We start from the raw sequence: 22,505 nt of genomic DNA on the forward strand, positions 1-22,505 counted from the left end.
GCGACGATTAGATGAACAGGATGACGGTACGCCCATGTTAGGCGAAGACTCTAGTCACTCAGCCACCCAGAAGGCTTTGTAGTGCTTAGTGTAACTTGAGTATTGCATTGCTGTTTCATTATAAAGCTTCCATTGTTTATTTAGTCAATTTGTTATTCATTTTCATCGTCACGATTAACGTACAGAAGCAGAAAAGTGACGTGAAATAACAAAACTACACTGCTATAGCTTGGAAATGTCAATCAAACGTGTAAAATAACATGACCTATAAAAGGCCTAGCCAATCCGTTGTATACGTGAAAGACTGCAGAGCGAGGAGTAGCGCTGTAGCACTGTAAGTGGGAGGGGACTGCGCAAGTCGCTTTCGCGCAGTGTGGTATTGTGATCAAAGCCAGTTACACATCTAGAACTGTATTTTGGAAGGGGTCACAAGTGTTTCACATGTACTAATACGTTATAACGGTGATAATAATAATTTCTGCTATTTATGGGACAAAATTAGTACATTCTGATATGCAAAACAGTCCTTGTATTTTTTACCAACGACCGTACCATCTCGTTTAATCACCCCAGTCAAGCAGCGTCGAGCCTGGTCAATGCTTGGATGGGTGACTGCACACAGAACACTAAATGCATCATATCGATTGATGCACCAGAATGCATCGATTGATGCACTAAAGTGTGTTTTATGGCTTCTTCAAAGAGTCAGATTCACATTTGATGCATTTGGGTGCATTTTTGTATGTCGTGAAAGAAACACCAAAGTGTATAACTTGATTCAAGAGAGGATTTCTTTCATTGGAGATGTACTTCAATGCATCAGTTCCTTGATGCCCCTTCCTGCATCTTTTTGGATGATGCACTCTTAAACGTTTGGTCTGAGCTACAGAGTTTATGTAGCTCTGACGAAACGTTTAAGTGCATCATCCAAAAAGATGCATGCTGGTGCATCAAAACGCATCAACTGGTGCATTGAAGAGCATCTCGACTGAGAGGAATCCTCACTTGAATCAAAAATGCAACCAAATGTATCAAATGTGAATCTGATTCTTTGATGAAGCCATGAAACACACTTTAGTGCATCAAATAATGCATGCAGGTGCATCAATCGATGTGATGCATTTAGTTCTCTGAGTGTGCCCAGAGACACCAGTTCTTGCTGTCGCTATTTTGAAGCAGGCACATAGTGGTTTTTGATCTCACTTGAACCAACCCTAACTTAAATCTAAAGGCTGGTTTACATTGGGCGAGTTTTTAAGAGAGTTACTGGCTTGTCTGCTCGACTCGACCATTATGTGGCGAGTAGCTGTTTACACACTTTCTAGCAAAGTGGGATAGTGGCTGCAGCTGTTTGGTGCTCTTTTGACAATATGAACACGTCGACGTCGTTGGCGATTTAAAAAAAAATAGCTCTAAAACAGTTCACATACTTTTTTTTACGAGAACAAGTCTAGAAAAAAAAAACTTCCTTGATTTTTCTATTTTCAAATGTTCCTGGTTGTACGTAGAACGGAAATTCTTTATTTTCAATTTTATTTCTCCTACACCTCTACAAACGTTATGCTGCCGGACTTGGATCACCTCCTATTCATGGTTGATTTTTTAAAAAATTACAATTAAAATAAATATGCAAAATCACAACACTAACCACCGCACAGACTCCATACCTTCTTCAGTAAGCATTTACATTGGCCGAGTGGTCTGTCGAGTTTACGCGCGAGTGAAAAAATCGATGGGAGAGGAAGCAACTCGATCGAGTCGCTGTCCTGCGTGGACAGCCACTTGACTGTCTGACTACTGGAGCGAGTACTGGTTCCAGTGCTCTCCCCAGTTGTTTACACGAGGAGAGTAGCTCGCTTTCCTCTACTCGCTCCAGCTACTCTGTCGTCTACTCGACCAATGTGAACCAGACTTTAGGTTCGTGACTAGTGTATCGGAAGGTCACTTCCAGTCAGTAACGTAGCCAGTGTTTTTTATTTTGAAAGGAGCTGAATCCAGTTTTTCGGGTAACCCTAAGGCAGGGGTTCCAAAACTTTTTTGTTTGACGGCGCCCTTAGTGTTTCAAGATTTCTTTCTGCGGCGCATAAGTCAGAATGTAGGCCTATCTAACACTTGCAATGGTCAGTTAGTGTGGTTTGGTTGCTTGCCTTAAGTTAAAAAATAAACACATATTTCAAATTCAGAAACATTTTACACATAAAAAGTACTAAATAAGCACATGCATTAGAATAAGTGTCATTTCAGTGAAAATTTTAGAACATTTCGCGGCGCCCCTGTAAGTCATCCACGGCGCCCCGGGGCGCCGCGGCGCACACTTTGGGAACTACTGCCCTAAGGGATTACCGACACCATGTTTACACCATGAATGCACCCGCGCTCAGGAGAAAAAAAGGTTGCGTCCCGTCTTTTGTAAATTAACAGGCATATTGTTAAATTTTAACGGTAGAATATTCCTAATGTTACGGTACAATGTTAAAAACTGTCACCTTTATGCCTCACTATTATATGGAACAACCCCCTGGCTGTTAATGTCAATAGCTGTTATGCGCTTGCCCTTAGCTGTACTTTTCCCTTGCAGGCAACGAATAATTGAAAGTTGTATCGTCTGCGTACAGAAAGGTTACTGAGCCGTAATACCACTCGTAAACGAATATTCCCGAGAGGGGACACAACTTTCAGAGAACCAGTGGAAAGAGAAGCGGAGGTTAAGAACGGAGAAAGAAGGGACGAAAACAAAAGCAAAACAAAGATGATTTTAAAGTCCTGTGTTAAGCTGTCATCCGGTCGCATTGTCATGCCAAGCATGAGTGACACCCTTATCGGAACTTGTCACAATCCCCGGACCTCCCTGAGCTTAACCTTCAGTGGACCCTTTGCTTCCTCACCAGAACTCTCCTCGCCACTTCGGAGTAGATGCGACACGAGCGTGAAAATTTCCCTAGATCTAGAGAAATTCGTTATGATATGGCAACACTCAATACTTTCCTCAAGTGATCCTATCCTTTCGGCTCAGAATCAGAGGGAAATATTTCATTGTAACTACTACTATAGTTGCTATATTTTGAACATACAGCATAAACTACACATTTGTTTCTCGAAATTTATGTAACTAACACTGAAGAGCATCTTCTCATTACATAATGTACTTGGAAAGGTAAACTGTCAGAGTTAAATCTTAAAGGCTGCTGGATGGGTACATCCAAACGTCATCGGAACAAGGGTAAAAGGGCAATTTTGTCACTTCTTCCGCGTTGCGCCCTTATTTCTTCATGGTTGCTTCTTCCTATTTAATCCTGAACGTTGTTAATCCTTCCGCCCTTAAGTCTGACCACGGTTGATCGTTTCACACTTAATCCTGACGACAGTTTTCTCTCACCCTTACATATGCGAGCAGCTGTTCCTCGATTTTAAATCTGCTCGCAATGTTTGCTTTCCAGCTAAATCCTCATCGTTATTATTCCTTATGCACTTAATCCTCATTGCGGCTCTTCTTTCCGAGCTTAATCTTAACCGCTGTTAAACCTTTCGAGCTTAATGTTAATCGTGGTTCTTCCTTTCACGCTTCATCCTCATCACGGTTATTATTCCTTTCGCGCTTAATCCCGATCGCGCTTATTCCTTTCGCACTTAACCCTCATCGTGGTTATTCCTTTTGCACGTAACCTTATGGCTCTTATTCCTACCGCGCTTAAATCTTATCGCGGTTCTTCCTTTCGTGCCTTATACTTATGGCTCTTATTCCTTTCAAGATTCATCTTATCGCGATTGCTTTTTTAAGACTTAACCCTGATCGCGGTTGTTCTCTTCTCACTTAATCATAATGGCGATTGTTCCCTTCTCGCTTAATTCTGACCACTGCTGTTCCTTTAGCGTTTAACCCTGACCACAGTTATTCCTTCCGCACTTAATTGTGATGTCGAGTGTTCCTTTCTTCCTTTCGTTATTAATAATGATAGTTGTTGTATTTTCGTTCTTAATCCTGATCGTAATACTACAATTTGCTTGTGTTAATTGCAAAGTAGTTGCAAGAAACTAAACTACGTGACGTAAACAGCCCTTTTAGCGCAAGATATGTTCAGCACCTTTACAATGGGTGATGTGTGATCAGCGCATCGGGTATAATTACCAATGTTACTGGCTTTATAGGACCTCCCCGATGCCGTAGTGGTAGCGTCGTCGTCTTATAATAAAAGGGTCCCGGGTTCGATACCCGGTGGATGTACATTGTGGTTCGGATCCCACTTTAAACTGTAGGTTCAGTCCGGGTTAGCCTTCCTGTGCATAAAGTGGACTTATAACACCAACAGAATCAATCAATCAATCTTTCTTTATAGATAGTAGCGAGGTCTACACTTTCTTCTTTCAGGTACTTCCTCAGTGCTCCTCACAAAGTTGAGTTAACCTGATTCGACGGACCTTGATTCTCAACAGCGAAATTTTGGGGTTCCAAGGAAGAATCGAAACCAGGACCGTTGACGCGAAATTCCAGAGCCCTAACTTTACAAAGCCGTCTAGTATCTGAAAACTCGGCTGGTACGGGAGGATTCTGGGAACATTGCATCTTTCAAAGTATTGTTTGAGAGAAGGCGTTCCGGCCAAACTGGGACGGCAGGGTTTCTTGCCGGGTGCATCCCCAGTGTCAACAAGAGGCGAGGCGAGACAGCGGTTCATGGGCGGTCCCTCGCCTCCCCTTCCGCGTACGCCAGGAGACCGAAACCAAGATCAGTCTCTTCAGCTTCTCTTCGTCGTGGTGGACGGCCTACTAAAACACTGAACTTCTGTACCATAAGAGAATGTGTGCTGCATCAGAAAACGATGAAAACATGGGAAAATTAACCAAGACATGCGGAAGAGAGAATTCAAATGTTACAAACGATCAATTAAATTTTATTACTGCAAATTTCCTAATATATCGCCGGCTGAATGCTGTTTTGTCGCATCTTCAATTTTCGTCGGAGATGAGTTGATGGTGTTATCGTCTTACAGGTTAATGAGTCACGTTCCAAAGTGACGTATCTGGCTGTCAACTGATGTACATTATCAACATTAATGACTTGTTTGCGCAAATCTTGTGGTGTATTAAAATCCTCATACGTCAAACTTTAATCAGCTCTCCTGCAAAGTCGATGCACTTGGATATACGACAAAGTAGTATTCAGCCGCGATATGCAAATGCTTGTCTCGTGTTCGTCTCAAGTTGCAAGAGGCCTGTCTGATTACAGTACGCTACGGCACCAGGGATCCCGGGTTCGAATCCCGACCTGGGCATGTGTGTTTTTGTGAATGTCTCTTCAATATCTTCATATCATCATTCATCCTCATCTCCGCGATTAGCCAACAGTGGAACAAAAGCGAAGTAAAATAAACCAAATGAATGAATCAGTCAATCGAATGGCGGATACCTTTCTGGTTTTCGATCTCGTCTGGAATTGCAAAAACTGTCTCGTTTACACCGCGCTCAACAAGAGGAAGACTAAATCTCGAATCGAATTTCGAACAAAACTTTAAAAATTTAACTTTCTGCACATAAAAAATACTTATAACCTATCTAGGAGGTACGTATTTTAATAATAATTACTCAGCTACCTCCTTCGAATATGTCAAAGAAGAAGAAAAAATTAGTCAAAGATAAAATATTTAAGAAATTTACATTCTAATTTGCTAAAGACTCTCGGCAACATATCTCGACTTGGTCCCAATTTTACACACGCCTGTCTCGTTATCGGTGTCGCCTCAAGAAACCTCGACGAGTCTGATCTCGTACTCAGCATGAGAAATTAGAAAATGGTGAATCATATGTGATTCTCTTGGAATAACACCAAACTATACCCGTAGTTAAGCTTTTCTGCGTTGGTTCAATACACTGCAAACCAATGACCGTATAATTTTACGGTGAAATCACGGGTGCTAGGACACCAGTAACGTCATCGTAAAGTTACAGTTGTTCCACAGTAAAGAAACAACACAAACTGTTCATACAACAACAAACAACACCGTGCAGAGAGAAGCACGTAGTCGTTTGGAATCAACTTTAAATTGTAGGTCCGGTCCCGATTAGCTATCTGTTCATGAAATGAACTTAAAGAAACAAACTTCAGCTCGTGTACGGTATTTGTAATTTAGTAGTTGGATTCAAAGTTTCTTAAATTTATGGTGGAAATACTGTAAAATGAATTTACAGTGAACTTTCAGTAAAATTTTACGGTGTCATCACCGTACAGTTATGGAAATTTTTACAGTATAGAATTTGTTAATTTCGACGTTAGATGAAGTGCGGTGATGAAATATCCTTACTAGTTCGCCACACTGTTTTTTTTTAACCATTTCTCGCACATCCCGAATTTTCTCTGCTGTTCGCTATAGGATGTATGTCAGTGATTCCCAAAGTGTGCGCCATGGCTGACGTACAGGGGCGCCGCGAAATTTTCCAATATTTTTATTGAAATGACACTTACCTGTTAGTCTACATACATGGTTTTAGAATCGGACCATTGCATTAATCTAAATATGTGCTTCTTTAGTACTTTTTACACACGAAATGTTTCTGAATTTGAAATATATGTTAATTTCTTAATTCAATGCAAGCAACATAACTGCACTAACTGAGCGTTGCAAGTGTTAGATAGGCCTACATTCTGACTTGGGTTAGGTTAGGATAGGTTAGAAAATCTTGAAACACTAAGGGCGCGGAGAAACGAAAATGTTTGGGAACCCCTGGTCTATGTTCTCATCGCAGAGAACACCTCAGCGTTATAGTATGTATCGAGATTCGACCTCAGAACCTGGATCTCCCCGATGGCGCAGTGGTAGCGTCATTACCTTGTACATACAGATAACTAAATGCATCATATCAATTGATGCACTAAAGTGTGTTTTATGGCTTCTTCAAAGAATCAGATTCACATTTGATGCATTTCGGTGCATTTTTGTATGTCGTGAAAGAAACACCAAAGTGCATCAGTTGATTCCAGTGAGGATTTATTTCAGTCGAGATGCACTTCAATGCATCAGTTGATGTTCCTTGATGCACCTTCCTGTATCTTTTTGGATGATGCACTTAAACGTTTGGTCTGAGCTACAGAGTATATGTAGCTCAGACGAAACGTTTAAGTGCATCATCCAAAAAGATGCATGCTGGTGCATCAAAACGCATTAAGGTGCATCAAAACGCATTAAGGCGCATCAAAACGCATCAAAGCGCATAATAAGCAGGTGATCCATCATTTCCACAACTGGACTTGTCTTCGGGGCTGTCTCTCCTCTTTTTTTTCCCTCCTGGTGTCTTCTTTCTGCTTTTCTCGTTCCTCATTCCATGGAACCTGCAGAGAACATGTCAATACTCTTAAATTTATCACCAGTTGCCGAAATAAATAACTTCATTTTTAACACTACACACATAAAACTAAATGCACGATATCGATTGATGCACCAGAATGCATGGATTGATGCACTAAAGTGTGTTTTATGGCTTCTTCAAAGAATCAGATTCACATTTGATGCATTTGGGTGCATTTTTGTATGTCGTGAAAGAAACACCAAATTGCATCATTTGATTCAAATGAGGATCTATTTCAGTCGAGATGCACTGCAATGCATCAGTTGATGTTCCTTGATGCACCTTCCTGCATCATCAAAAAAGATTCATTCTCGTGCATCAAAACGCATCAACTGATGTATTGAAGCGCATCTCGACTGCAATAACTCCTCACTTGAATCAAATGATGCACTTTGGTGTTTCTTTCACGACATACAAAAATGCACCGAAATGCATCAAATGTGAATCTGATTCTTTGAAGAAGCCATAAAACACACTTTAGTGCATCCGATGCATTCTGGTGCATCAATCGATATGATGCATTTAGTTCTCTGTGTGTAATCAAGCGATCCCGGGTTCGATACCCGATGGAGGCACACACTGGTTCGGATCCCACTTTAAAATGTAGGTCCAGTCCCGATTAGCCTTTCTGTGCATAAGGTGGACTTAAAACAAAAAATCAATCAATCACTGAATCGACCACAGAACCATTGTTCGACTTTATCTGTTACAGCGAAACCAGCTCGTATTTACATGACGAATTTCGACCCCTTTCAGGGCGAAATGCGATCAGGCATTCGCGTCAGGGTGCTGTAACTGACGTCACCACTTGCATTCAGTAGGAAGATTTTGTTCAACGACCTGTTGCGTACCAACGCCTTGCAAGTGTCGTCGGACAGCTGCTCTTGACTTTCATGCTGGTCGAATTCGACCCTTTTCCTCCATCCCTTAAACTGACCGCGACCTGCGCTGGGGCAAGGTGAGACGTATCCTTGCCAGTTATGCAATGCGAGCAACTCCCCTTCATCGAAGGCTGCGTGGATGCAAGGATAAAGATAGCGTGTTTTAAAGTTTCGCAGATCTGATGATTTCTCGTGCACTATGTGGTTTGCAGCGTGTTTGTTAGTTGGAGAGCAGAGATAATACAGCGGCAAGGCACGCGAGAACAAGACTTGCCCAGACGAGATATTTAACTGTACAACTTAGTCGGTGACTCGAATGTCGAGACTTCAACGCGCTACGAAACCAAAAGTTCCACATTCGAACCTTGGGTAAGGCACAGATACATCTTTGTGTTTGTCCGATATCCATTTTATCAGTCATCGTCGCGAATATTTCAAGGGGGAGGAAGGCGACGTTACATAACCGAAATGAACTGGTGAAATAAGATTGATTGATTGAATTGATTTACTTTACCTCGCTTTTCTGCCACTATTGGCTAATCGCGACGATGGAGATGAATGGTGATACGATGAGATCGATGAAGCGACAATCATAAACAATTACAGACACAACGCAAGAGGCGATCACAGACACATACAGACGACACAAGGCCTGCAGAGGATTAGCCTGGCCGCAGGTCTAGTCGCCAGATCCTAGTTAGTCTGCAAAATGCAGTGTAGGATGTACTACGTGCAAGTGAGGTAATAAAATTAGAACGTAATGTAGGTGAAAATTAGACCAAAAACAAAATTACCAAGTGCACTACTCTGAATACTTATAGATAGGACATACAGCACCGACAAACTTCCACAATATCTATAGACACCAAAGCAAACAACTTTTTAAAATAACGTCTTACTCGACGATTTCTCGTTAGATGATACTAAAACCTTGAAAAACAGCAATGTTCATCCTGTAAATAGACAACCACGACACGCAAATTCATGGTTGCCACCACCCAAGACACATTAATACGCTCCCGGGTTTGAATCCCGGATTGGGCATGGACGTTCTTTGTGAGTGTTCCTTCATCAAATTCCATCATACCATCACTCATCCTCATCGTCGCGATTAACCAAAAATTGGAAGAACAGCGAAGTAAAATACCCTAATCCAATCAATCAATCAACAGTAATACTTTGTGGACAACAGGTTGTGTAACCAAACAAGGGAAGGGGTACCCCCCCCTGGAAAGTAAAAGCATTTGCACTAAATGTATGGCGTCAGAGGTTAACTTGTATGGTTACAAGCTTCGATATGACTCTGCAAGAGTGTTACATCTAGGAAAAAATTACTGCATCATACTAATTTCATTATTATTATGAATTTTGATACTTTGAAGTAACTGTTAAAATATTCATATTATTGCAAAATGGATGTCTACGTTATCAGTTGTAAATATCTGAAGTAAGTCTTAGTTATATTTATGAGGATTAACTTCACTCAAAACCATTTAAAACTTCGTGTGATGAACTGTATCAAATATATTAAGTATAATATTATTTTCTATCTCGCCATCTATGGGTTTACTTTGTAACTACTTGTATATTTTGATCTAATTTATTGAATATTCTGAATACAGAATTTAACCATTTTAAGTTGGTATATAATAACATTGAATGATCATAGCAGTAAGAAAAACAAGATAAATCAATTATTTGAAAGGCAAGTTACAAATTATTACAAGACAGCGTTCTGAAACGTTCTACATCTACATGACTTGTAAGGTCATTGTACTGGATGGTAATATTTTAATTGCAATCACGAGTTGTGAAAACCGATTTATAGTATTGATGACGCTTCTTCAAGTGATGTCCATCTAAGCTTATTAAGTAGAAGCTCGTAAAGCTGGACAGAAGCGTGGAATGTGATGCACAAGGTGATTCCATTCCCTTGCAGCGATCCATGTGTTCTTGAATCGAATCTAACTCTTCAGTTGGAGCAAAGAAGTAATTCTCTGGATTATCATCCGAAAGGCAATATGTGGTCTCTGTAGTACCTGAAATGCAAAGGAAATATATCAGTTGTTAATGTATTAACAAATTCATATAAACATTTATAATGCTACAATTAATGTAAATTTATTCATCAATACACTGTGACATACACGGTTCTTACATACAGGACAGAACATGCATCTAATTTAGTTCATGCAGTTCAAATCCGTCTATAGAGTTGTAATGGATTCGTCGTTGATCGAAACTTCTGATGCGATGAATTTTTAATGCGTCAAGAGGAAATGAGATATTTAGATTGATCACCAGGCGCACTGGGATGGGTTATATTTACTTGAATAAAAATTGGATGCATCATTAGTTCATATGATCAGTTTCTTTCGATGCATTTTTCTGTTATTTTCATTTTTATATATTAATGTTGTTCTTGTTAATTTGTTGCTAAAAATCTTTAAAAAAGCTAAGAATAAGTGCTATGCATTTTATTTAATATTATTTGCAGAATTTTATTTAGAAATAAAAGTAAGAAGGTAGAGCTACACCATGCAAATTGCAACATGCCTTGAATATGTCGAGGAATATGATACTTACATGACTAATATTTATAAAAAATTAGATACATTTTGGTCGTTCGTTTACTTAATGTATGTGCAGCATCGTTTCAAATATTATGGGTGGGGTGTAATCTAACACTCCATTTGAGTTAAAGAGAAAGTGGTGTTCTAAATTTAGATCTTTCTATTCTATTCCTGACATTCAAATGAATTTAATATTCCCTGAGAGGGCTGTGTGGAGGCCTTCTCACTGCTTTCAGTATTTAAAATATCTAATTAATTAATAAATTGACTAATTAATTGTATTTATTTTCTTTCTGCCACTTTTGGCTAATCGCGAAGATGAGAATGAGTGATGAACATGATGAAGGGACACTCAGAACGTTTTAGCGTAACAATGCTTTACCCGTGTGTGAGTGCGTGTGCGTGAGAGAGAGTGTACCAGATTGATGCACCAGAATGCATCGATTGATGCACTAAAGTGTGTTGTATGGCTTCTTCAAAGAATCAGATTCACATTTGATGCATTTCGGTGCATTCTTTTATGTCGTGAAAGAAACACCAAAGTGCATCATTTGATTCAAGTGAGGAGTTATTGCATTCGAGATGCGCTTCAATACATCAGTTGATGCGTTTTGATGCACGAGAATGTATCTTTTTTGATGATGCAGGAAGGTGCATCAAGGAACATCAACTGATTCATTGAAGTGCATCTCGACTGAAATAGATCCTCATTTGAATCAAATGATGCACTTTGGTGTTTCTTTCACGACATATAAAAATGCACCCAAATGCATCAAATGTGAATCTGATTCTTTGAAGAAGCCATAAAACACACTTTAGAGCATCAATCCATGCATTCTGGTGCATCAATCGATATCGTGCATTTAGTTTTATGTGTGTAGTGTTAAAAATGAAGTTATTTATTTCGGTAACTGGTGATATATTTAAGAGTATTGACATGTTCTCTGCAGGTTCCATGGAATGAGGAACGAGAAAAGCAGAAAGAAGACACCAGGAGGGAAAAAAAAGAGGAGAGACAGCCCCGAAGACAAGTCCAGTTGTGGAAATGATGGATCACCTGCTTATTGAGACCACGACTGTAATGAGAAGACCCGGGGCCGTTTTTCTTCAGGGCGACAAACAAGTTCCAGGCGGTCCAGAAATGAAGTTTCCCGTTCCTTACCCAACGAGATACGAACTTCGAATGAGAAATCACTTCAAAAGCTTTTAAATGAATATTACGTATTAATCCCTCTTATTTATTACGGTACCTTCAGAAGGGTGTTTCGCCCTTATATATTCATGAGCGTCTTATCTTGCACCATATAACAAGCTAAAGGGGTGGTAAAAACGCTTCCGTGACCATCTATCTCCCATGGGTGGTCTCTGAAAATTTCACTTCGTTCCCTTCCATCCTCTGACGTTAATTGGGAGATTATGAAAAGCAGGAGAAAGATGTTATAAGCAGAATATAGAAGTTTGGCACCATGCGCGTCACGCATAAGTACATGCGTGTTTCTTGTAGAGTGTACACTCGTAGGGTAATTAAATTCTTGACCAGTGACAAAAAAACTGGTTTGCCAACAGCGTGAGGAATCCATGTCCAACACCTGCCGAACTTTTGAACTTTTAAGCGTGTGTTGCTTCGGCATGGCCAGTGCGGATCGCCCATCTACAGTGGAAGTATAAAGTTTAGCTTAGCACATCACTGACTTCCCAACACGCAGAGACGAAACTGCAACCTTGCAGTTTCGTTGCTGCCTTCTCGGTTCGTCGTTGATCAAAACTTCTTATAAATGCATCAAGAGGAATTGCAGTGTTTCCATGATTAAAGAGACGCTGAAATGATTGCATTTAATGCATTGATGCTTTACATCGCACTATTACTTCATATGACTGCTCTATTTTTCCATGCATTTTCAGTTATTCTTATGAATATCATTATGTCATTCTTCTTCATTTGTTACTAAAGGTCTGGAATTAAGGTTCATTCAAATGACAAGTGAAGAATTAACTATGCTATTAAGTTATGTAACCTTATTTGGTGCATCCCAATTGAATGAAACATTATTCGAAACATTAGAATGATCAATTGTATTTTAGTACTGGAAAATAATTTAGTTTCTTTGGAAGAAAGTTTATTAAATATTTGATACATATTAGCGCTCGAGTAACATAGTATTGTTAAAATTAAACTCATTTTAGTGAATATGCAATGTCTCATGTGTTCACACACACAGACTACAGTTTTTATGCAATACTTTGCGTCAATTAGTGCATTTATATTTTTTGTGTGTAAAACATAAAAGATAATGCATGTAATTTCAACTACATCTTTCAAATACATTAATTGATGAATCCGTGCTTGTAATAGCTGGTTTGTTGTTTCGTCGTTGAATCTTCCGTTTCGATGCATTGCATTAAGAGAAAATGAAAGAATCAGGCGAATTACTGGAATGTATCGTTGTACTTGAATTAAAATTTAATGTTTTCCTTGCATTTAAGCATTTCAACATTAGTTAACACGACCGGTTTACTTTAAATGAATGTAAATGAGACCTTCTTCCTAAACAAATGAACTAATTATACGCGTATTTAGAATTCGAGAGCATTTTTAGTTTTGTTTGGAAGTAAGTTTAGAACTCATTTGATACATTCGAGAGTGTCTTAATACTGAAGACAATGGGGCAGATGCTTGGAAAGAAGAAACAATATGTATGTATGTGTGTGTGTATGTGTGTGTGTGTGTGTGTGTGTGTGTGTGTGTGTGTGTGCGTGCTCGTCTGCAGCAGTGTAACACACGGCGTGTACACTCAGAGAACTAAATGCATCATATCGATTGATGCACCAGAATGCATCGATTGATACAGTAAAGTATGTTTTATGGCTTCTTCAAAGAATCAGATTCACATTTGATGCATTTGGGTGCATTTATGTATGTCGTGAAAGAAACAACAACTTGCATCATTTGATTCACGATGCACTTCAATGCATCAGTTGGTGCGTTTTTATGCACCTTGATGCATTTTGATGCACTAGATTGCATCTTCTTCGATGATGGACTTAAACGTTTCATCTGAGCTACATAAACTCTGTAGCTCAGACCAAACGTTTAAGTGCATCCTCCTAAAAGATGCAGGAAGGTGCATCAAGGAACATCAACTTATTCATTTTAGTGCATCTCGACTGAAAGGAATCCTCACTTGAATCAAATCATGCACTTTGGTGTTTCTTTCACGACATACAAAAATGCACCCAAATGCATCAAATGTGAATCTGATTCTTTGAAGAAGCCATAAAACATACTTTAGTGCATGAATCGATGCATTCTGGTGCATCAATCGATATGATGCATTTAGTTTTCTGTGTGTATCATTTGCCAATTTTATATGAAATAAGTCCATAACGACAAAACTGAATTTTCAAAATATTCTACTTGCATGTACCGTGTATTATAGCTATTGTGAGATAACAAACAAGGAACAATAATAATTAACAAACATAAACAAGAAAAAATATCTTAAATAAAGAGTTTTATGAAGTCTCTTGGATGTCCTACTGCTCATAGGGAAAGGAAGTATTTGCCTTCTTAGCCCCCATAAACAATACGATTAAACATATTCATAGAAAACTAAATGCATCAAATCTATTTTATGCACTGTGTATTTTGGTCTTTACCAATAATCAAGTTTAGAGTTAGTGTTGCCCACGGGACGAGACGAGACGAGATTGACCATGTGTCATAAGACAAATGAATATTTTCGAGACGAGACAGCATTTCCACGAGACGAGACAGGCCAAAGTCTCGTCTCGTGGGCAACACTATTTAGAGTTTAATGCATTTTTTTTTTTTAAATATCGTTTGTAAAGGTAACTGCAAAGTGTATCGCATGATGCTTTTTATTGATTTGTTTTATTTTACTTCGCTTTTTCTGCCACTTTTGGCTAATTTTTCGAAGATGGGGATGGGTGATGATGTTATGAAATTGATGAATGGACACTCACAAACATCCATGCTCTGGCTGGGATTCGAACCGGGACCCCTGGGTATCGCATGATGCAAGTGAATATTTCTTTCTATGTCGAGCTGGACTTAATGCATCCTTTGATGCTTTTTTATACACTTTTCTCAATGTTGCACTTAAACATTAGGTCTGAGCTCAGACCTTCTGAATTTCTTGGTTTCAACTGGTGCATTAGCATTTCTCTGTGTACACAATACCTAAAACTTTTCATTAAGAATAATATAAGTACTTGTTATAGTACTATTATCAACATTCTTATACTAAAGAGCAGTGACGGCGATAACGGGCCACTTTTTTGCTGTTGCTAAAGAGCAAAATATTACACCATGGTTCCAACGTAATTAGACGTTCACAGTCTTCACAACTTTAAACATACCCAAATACGTTTACAATAATTATAATTAACATGTTATTTGGCTTCTAGTTTTCATGGTTTTTGCACCAGTTGGCGAACCATAATACTTTTTTTATTTGTAGTGTGTCTCTAGACACATTTTTTTTACTGTATACAAAGAATGATTCACCATAATCATGTCAGAACTTTTAAAAAAGAAAGCATCTGGCTTGTTCAACATTTTTAACGACACCTATTGATTTTAAACCAAGATACATCGTTTCAACATGTCAACGTTCGGAATCCCTAAAGGTAAATGTAGTGCCAGTAGGGCCAATACATGTAGATCTCATAGCTGGTAAATATGTGTGGAGAGAAAAAAAAGTTTACATGAAAAATCACATGGTGAAGGCTGAATTGCACAAGAAATCTAAGCTCTACCACACAATATCAACAATAATGAAACAAACCAAAACTGACAGAAGTTCACAAGTTTTCAGGCATTATTTTTTTAAAGCAAAGATTTCGAAATTTATTTTTTCCAGGCGATGACCGATTTAGTAAGTACACAGAGAAAACCAAATGCATCAAAGCTATTTGATGCACTACAAACGCATCGATTGATGCACTAAAGGGTTTTCTGGCCTTTGCCAAGAATCAGGTTTACAGTTTGAGATGCATTTTAGTTCAGGGAGGCTAATTGGGTTGATGTGGGTGGACCACTGGATGGTTGTCAAAGATTTTGGTGGGCCACGCCTTAAAAAGAAAAATGTATTTTGATATTCACATTGCTGTTATCTGATCCAAACAAGGGCTTATATCCTATAATATATTTTTTAAAAAAGCATTACATTTCACCACATGTTGCATAGAAATATAGTAATTAGCAGAAAAGTGTTAATGGGGGAAAACTGTTGTACTACAAGAGACCTCCCATGATTCAAGGGTTAGCAGAGTGCGCTTCGATATTAGAGATCCGGTCTGGAATAGATTCCTCAAAGGTTGCCGTCGTCATTGTCTACATAATAGGTAAAAGGTAAAATGGTATATCACCGTGCCATGAAGGTACATTTAGGGGATGTGGAGGTAGGGTCCCACACATTCTTGATCTCGTACATTAGCTCCTCTGGCTGAAACCACCGTGCAATATGCTGTTGTCGAGAATCGAACGCGGTGAATACTTACAAGAAGACAGCGTAAGCCACTGCACTAACAGGGAGAGCCAGTTTTTAAGTAAAAATGTTTGTTGATTCGTCATTTCGTACTTCCCTTCACATTGCGTGTAATGTAATTTCCCACTTTTTTCTTTATTTGAATATGCTTTGGGAGGGTGCAGCCCTTTAAGCTCCTTCCCTCATGTGCCCTTTCTGGGCACTATCCCTATAGGCACAAATGTAGCAATTTGAATTGAACGCGCCGCATTGAAAAGTCATACTGTAGTGAAGGAAATAAAAATTATGAACCATACACTGTATAAGTGAGTTACACATAAAAAAGGTGGTCATATCATGACATCGTGCAGAGAGGGGAAAAAATATGAAAGCTCGTCGGAGCTGAGCGCACACATTATCGAATCCAGGCTATAAGCCCGGAAATTTCGCTCGTGATCAATGGTTGGCAAACAATGACATGTATAAGCCAATTTTCTCTCCCCTGCGATACAATCAGCTACCCTGGCCACCCACTGCTTTCTCCCCTTACTTGTAATTGGATGTGTGACGACAGAGGGCTGATCAAGCTTTATAGCTGAATTGATTGTTCCAGAGCTTCTACGCTTTCCAACATACATGAAGGAATATGCAGATCGAGAGATTTTTGCAGACGAGATTTTAAAACATTTGAATGTCAGTGACGTCCATGTTGCCTCAACGCAAAAGGGAAGACAAGACACTTGAATATCAGCCTTGTAATCAAGGGGTCCCTGGGGAGGCACATAGTGGTTCGGATCCCACTTTAAGCTGTAGGTCCAGTACCGATTACCCTACTCTGCATAAAGTGTACTTAAAATACCAAGTCAATCAATCAATCAGTGACGTCCATGTTGCCTAATCGCCAACAGGAGGATAAAACACTTGGATGTCAGTGACGTACATGTTTCCTAAACGCAAAGGTTGCAATAAGGAATCTGGGAACATTCTTACATTATGTCTGGACAAAGACGGCAAAGGAGTTGAAAGTGTAGAGGAGTTTATCAAATCCACCAATAACTATTGTTTAATAAATATAGGTGTTAATAGTAAGGAGGAACTTACATAACTTTTGATGAAAATTATTTCCTAATAAGGGAACAGAATATGATTTTTTGGTGATTTCCAAGAATGGTTAATTTCAAACTGTGGAGAAGGTTACATAATTTAGATTTAGAACTACATAATTTGTATTCATGTCCAGATATTATTAGAATAATTAAATCAAGAAACTTAGGTGGGCAGGCCATGTGGCACGAATGGGAGAGGAAAGAGGAGTTTACAGGATTCTTGTTGGGAAACCTGATGGTAAGAGACCTGTAGGAAGGCCAAGACGAAGATGGAGGGACAACGTTGAGATGGATTTAAAGGAAATCGGTAGGGATGGATAAGAGTATATAGATCTTGCTCAGGATAGGGACAGATGGAAGGCCTGCGTTGCTGCAGCCATGAATCTTCGGGTTTAAGAAGGCTAGAGAGTTAGTTAGTTAGTTTAATAGTAAATGTGTAGCGAAAGCAAAGACCAAAACATGTGGTATTTGTGTTTTTGTTATTTCATGTCTCATTTCTGCCTCTTTTCGTTAATCACGACCATGAGTGACGATTAACTGATGAAGAGACACTCCACAAAGAACATCCATGCCCAGGGACTCGAACCAGAGAACTTCTGTGGCGAGATCAAAAGTCGTATTAAATGTTAGTCAATTTTCACTTACTGTTTTACTTTTTTTTTTTCAAATCCTGAATAAAAAATTAACAAGAATCGCATTAATAAGTATTGATAAGAATAACAGAAAAATGCCCGATAAGTGAACAGTCGTATGAATAAATGATGCAAAGAAATGCATTAAATTTCGAGTCAAGTTCATACATGGTTGTATCGATTGATGCATTTGAAGTGAATACATTAAAATTAATGTATTTTCGTTTCTCTGTGCAGGTCCGAGAATGTGCATTTTATTTTCTTGCCATGCATTTTATCGGCTCATAATTTCTCCATGGTCATATAAAACCCATGAGATTAAAAAAACTAAGTAAAATTGCAAATGGAAACTGTTAATATAGGAACTCTAAAATAGAGCATACTTGTAGGATAGTAGTAGTAGTGTTAGTAGCTAAGTAGTCCTACGAGGCAAATGTGGCGGATGGTGAAATTAACCATTCTTGGAAATCACCAAAAAATCATATTCTGTTCCCTCATTAAGAAATAACTTTTCATCAAAATAAAATAACCATATTGTGTTTCACGTTATTTTGATCTTTCTAAATTTAATATGTATTCATCACTATATTGTTAGTAAAATTTCAAATCATCAGTATGAAACGTGAACTTTCTTTTTTTAACTCTGTCTCTCTCCTACATATTAAATTAGTTAATAAGTTCATATTATCTGCTAAATGATAGCTACTGTATCGTGTGAATAATGTTTTAGCAATGTCTGATACATAATCTACGGTGTCAGAGGCTGGGAGATACAGGGGCACATGTCTCGTTAAAATTAGAATAATATGTTATAGGTATACATGTTTGTTATTAGTATATAATAAAATATCCAATTAGCAGTAAAATAATAGAATAATTCAATCAGCTTACATGAACAAAGTCAATTTTATATGAAAAAGGAAATGCACGTACCATTCAGTGTTAATAATATTATAAATTTAGTATGTATTTTGTTGAGTGGGCCAGTTACACACAGAACCCAAAATGTGACACATATATTTAATAATAACAACACATTAAGGTAAATAAACTGCAAATGATGCACTTTCTAGTGTGTCAAAATACACATAGAAATGTATAAAAGGTATTTTTATCAGCTGCCGTATGATGCACTGAAAATGCATCAATAGGGAAGATCAGACAAAATAATTTCAAAGATAACAAAATTTCACTTTTAATGAATCAATTGACAGAGCTAAATGTATAAATTTTATCTTTTAAATGATCTTGTCTGATCTTCCCAATTGATGCATTTTTAGTGCATCACACGGAACATCATCTGATGAAAATGCCCTTTTATATAGCTACATTTCTGTGTGCATTTTGACACACCAACAAGTGCATCACTTGCAGTTTATGCAAGTTAGTGTGTTATTGGAGTCAGAATATTATGAGTCAATTGACACGTTTTGGGTTCTGTGCGTGCTTTATTTCATTTTTGTTAGCGTTGCTTTTCTGCCGCCTTTGGGTAATCGCGACGATGAGAATAGGTGATGATATGATGAAATTGATGAAGGGACAGAAAAACTCATGCCAGTCCGGGACCCCTGGTAAGATCAATAACTTCTTGTCATATTTGGGTCGTGGTTCTAAAACAGGGAGAATATTTAGCACAGATAATTTCATAGGAAGCAGAATAAACATAGGGGCACACATTTTCAATTTTTTTGGAAATTATAAGTCAACGGGGAAGAAAAACTAAAATTTCACAACCTTATTCACCATAATTTGGATTGGGTATAGGAAGTGGGGCCCAAACATTTTCTGTCAGCCCCACGAAATTCCTCAATAGAGGGATATTATATAATAATATCGTTTACATCAATCTTGACTCCACAAATCTGCACCAGGCTGTTGACTGCTTGGTCTTCTGAAGAAAAAAATAAGATATGTATCACTGTTAGACAGTGGCGGTGATTTAGGGGGCGAGGGGAGCAGTTGCCCCCTACTTTTCGCCACTTTTGTCTCCGCACTATACTAAACCTTATCTATAAAGGGAAATATACTGCCTTTGCCCCCTCCCATTTTTGGGACCTTGCCCCCCCCCCTGGTTTTGGAACCCAATCGCCGCCACTGCTGTTAGAAATAAATGCATAATACTAATTAAGATATAAGGATCAATTGTGGCGATTTTTATGTAAACTTAATTGATAAAAACGATTAATTTTTCATTTATAGATGGCGGTAGAGATAGTAAGAAATATAACCTTTGTTCAAAATGTGTTATTTTATCATTGTTAAACTAAAATCTAGCTCAAATAATCATATGTAAACAATAGTTTGTTTTAATTTTGTATCAGCTACATTTTGGTGTGTATTTTCTGCAGGAATACGTGGCTTTTGTGCTTTGAGATGGATGATTTCAGATACTTTATTCTACGTTTGCATTTGTAAAATGCATCGGGTTCGGGTGGTATAACGGGATAACGTTAAAAAATTAGTTTAAAAAAAGGTGCTGTACTATGTTAAAATAGCTAGGTTTGTTTTCAAATATGAGATGCAATTGTCGGATAATACCCGCAATGTGTGCTATTTGTAAAAAGGCATTCCAATCATGGATGCTTAAATACATTTTTGCGAGGGCGACTGCACACGTCCAAACTTGGCACTGATGCCTTTAACATGTTCGAATCTTGCTGTCGTAAGGCTTTCGGGGCAATTCGACATATTTGAGGAGGAATCAGAACAAAATTTGCCATACTTTTTTGAACCAATTAATAGTTATTGAGAGCTACACGGTACAAGCACAAATGTGTGCATGTAGAATGAGATGACGTCGGGTTAAAATTTATATTGTGAACGGCACGAAATGTATTTTAAGTTGAAACGATGATAAATTTGTGAATTATCTAGTGATGAATTATCCTAAATATAATCAATTCCTCTTTCCGCTTTCAGAAGAGTGGCTGTTGTACGGATAGGTCCAATAGCTTCATGGTACTTTGCGCCTATTTTCTAGTCGTAAACACCACAGGCGCTGACTTGGTGGTTTAGTGCCATACCGCCACCATGTTCCTGGGTTCAAATCCCGGCCTTGGCTTGGTTGTTCTTTGTGAGAGTGCCTTTTCATCAATTTCATCTCATCCTCGTCGTCGCGATGAGCACAAAAGTGGCAGAAAAGCGACGCTAAATAACAACAGTAGAAATACCTGGCCAACGACAATCCGGCCAAAGAGGAGTAAACGTGCCTTTACAAGCTATCAAAGAGTAAGAATAACATAGGACTTACCTTTTATGAACATGATTATCCCTGATGTGGCGGCGCATGGTCTTGCTGAGGTATTGTCTTCGTCGGGAGCTTGGGATCAGCATCTGGCCACGAAGAATAGTGTTTTCCCGGCGCCTAGGGCTAGGAATAGAGAATTAGCAGAAGTTTTTGGGTCTCCGCCGGCAAAACCTTGCCGTGGACGCTCCGTAAAGACAGAAAACGCCGCCGCACAGCGACACACGCTTCCGAACAATGGCTTCCAGAAAGAGCCAATAAGTTTCCAGCTGCCAGCCACCGAACAGCCACTCAGGCGGAAGTAATTTCCAAGCCCCTCCCACCTTGTGTTTGACACTGTCAGTTAGCTATCCCGCCTGGGATCATCCCGCAGGGGAGGAATCGGAATCGGTCCTCTCGCGCTCGTTCGCCTCCTCGTGTGGATTTAAACGCACGTGTGTAACCGATGGGCGCGGACGGTCTGTGTTGCTCCTCTTCCGATGATTTTCCCCGCACGACGCTGCTGTTTCTCCCGGTACGCCAGCCGCTGGGCTATTTACTCATTTCCTTGTAAATGTTCTCTTCGATATCGCCTCGCACAGAAAATATAGTTTTGGATATGATGTTTAAATTTTTACAGCTGCAAATAAAGAAGGGTTTCCATGACCTTTCAACAATAGCAAACGCCTTCAAAATCGTGTTCCGTACTCCTTGATTGTTGATTAGGTCTTGTCAGAAGAGCCATATAACCCACATTGTTATTTGTTGCTGTTATTATCATCATTGCCGAACAAGCTAACGTGCTCACAGTGTTGTCCACGGGACGAGACGGGACAGGCTTTTAAAAATTCGAGATGAGACGAGATTGACCATGTGTCATGAGACAAACGAATATTTTCGTCACGAGACAGCATTTCCACGAGACGAGACAGGCCAAAGTCTCGTCTCGTGGGCAACACTAGTGCTCAGTCACCAAATTCTTTAAAATTCAAATTATTTGCAACTGATATAAATAATAATTTCTTGTATTTGCTTCAAAATCAATAATGAGTAACCAATGAAAATGATTTCAATAAATATTACAAATTCGATACCTGCAGAAAACAAAACCTGAGTAATAGATCACCACGCCGCCGCAAGATGTATGATTGATTGATTGATTTGGATTATTTTACTTCGATTTTCCGCCACTTTTCACTAATAGCAACGATTAGTATTAGTGTTGATATGTTAAAATCGTTGAAGGGATGCTCACAAACATCCAT

At 38.8% G+C, this 22,505-nt stretch overlaps 1 long non-coding RNA gene across 1 annotated transcript; it reads right to left on the reverse strand.

The window, feature by feature from the left end:
• Positions 1–9,861: 9,861 nt before the first annotated feature.
• Positions 9,862–21,718, reverse strand: LOC145989277 (uncharacterized). Its single transcript, XR_014441818.1, has 2 exons — positions 21,268–21,718; positions 9,862–10,256 (listed from the first exon to the last, which is right to left on the reverse strand). It is a non-coding gene; the product is annotated as an uncharacterized LOC145989277 (long non-coding RNA).
• Between the last annotated feature and the right edge of the window lie 787 nt (positions 21,719–22,505).

Source organism: Lepisma saccharinum, chromosome 6 (genome assembly GCF_977018435.1).
Source record: "Lepisma saccharinum chromosome 6, izLepSacc3.1, whole genome shotgun sequence".
In the NCBI taxonomy this organism is placed as follows: Eukaryota; Metazoa; Arthropoda; class Insecta; order Zygentoma; family Lepismatidae; genus Lepisma; species Lepisma saccharinum.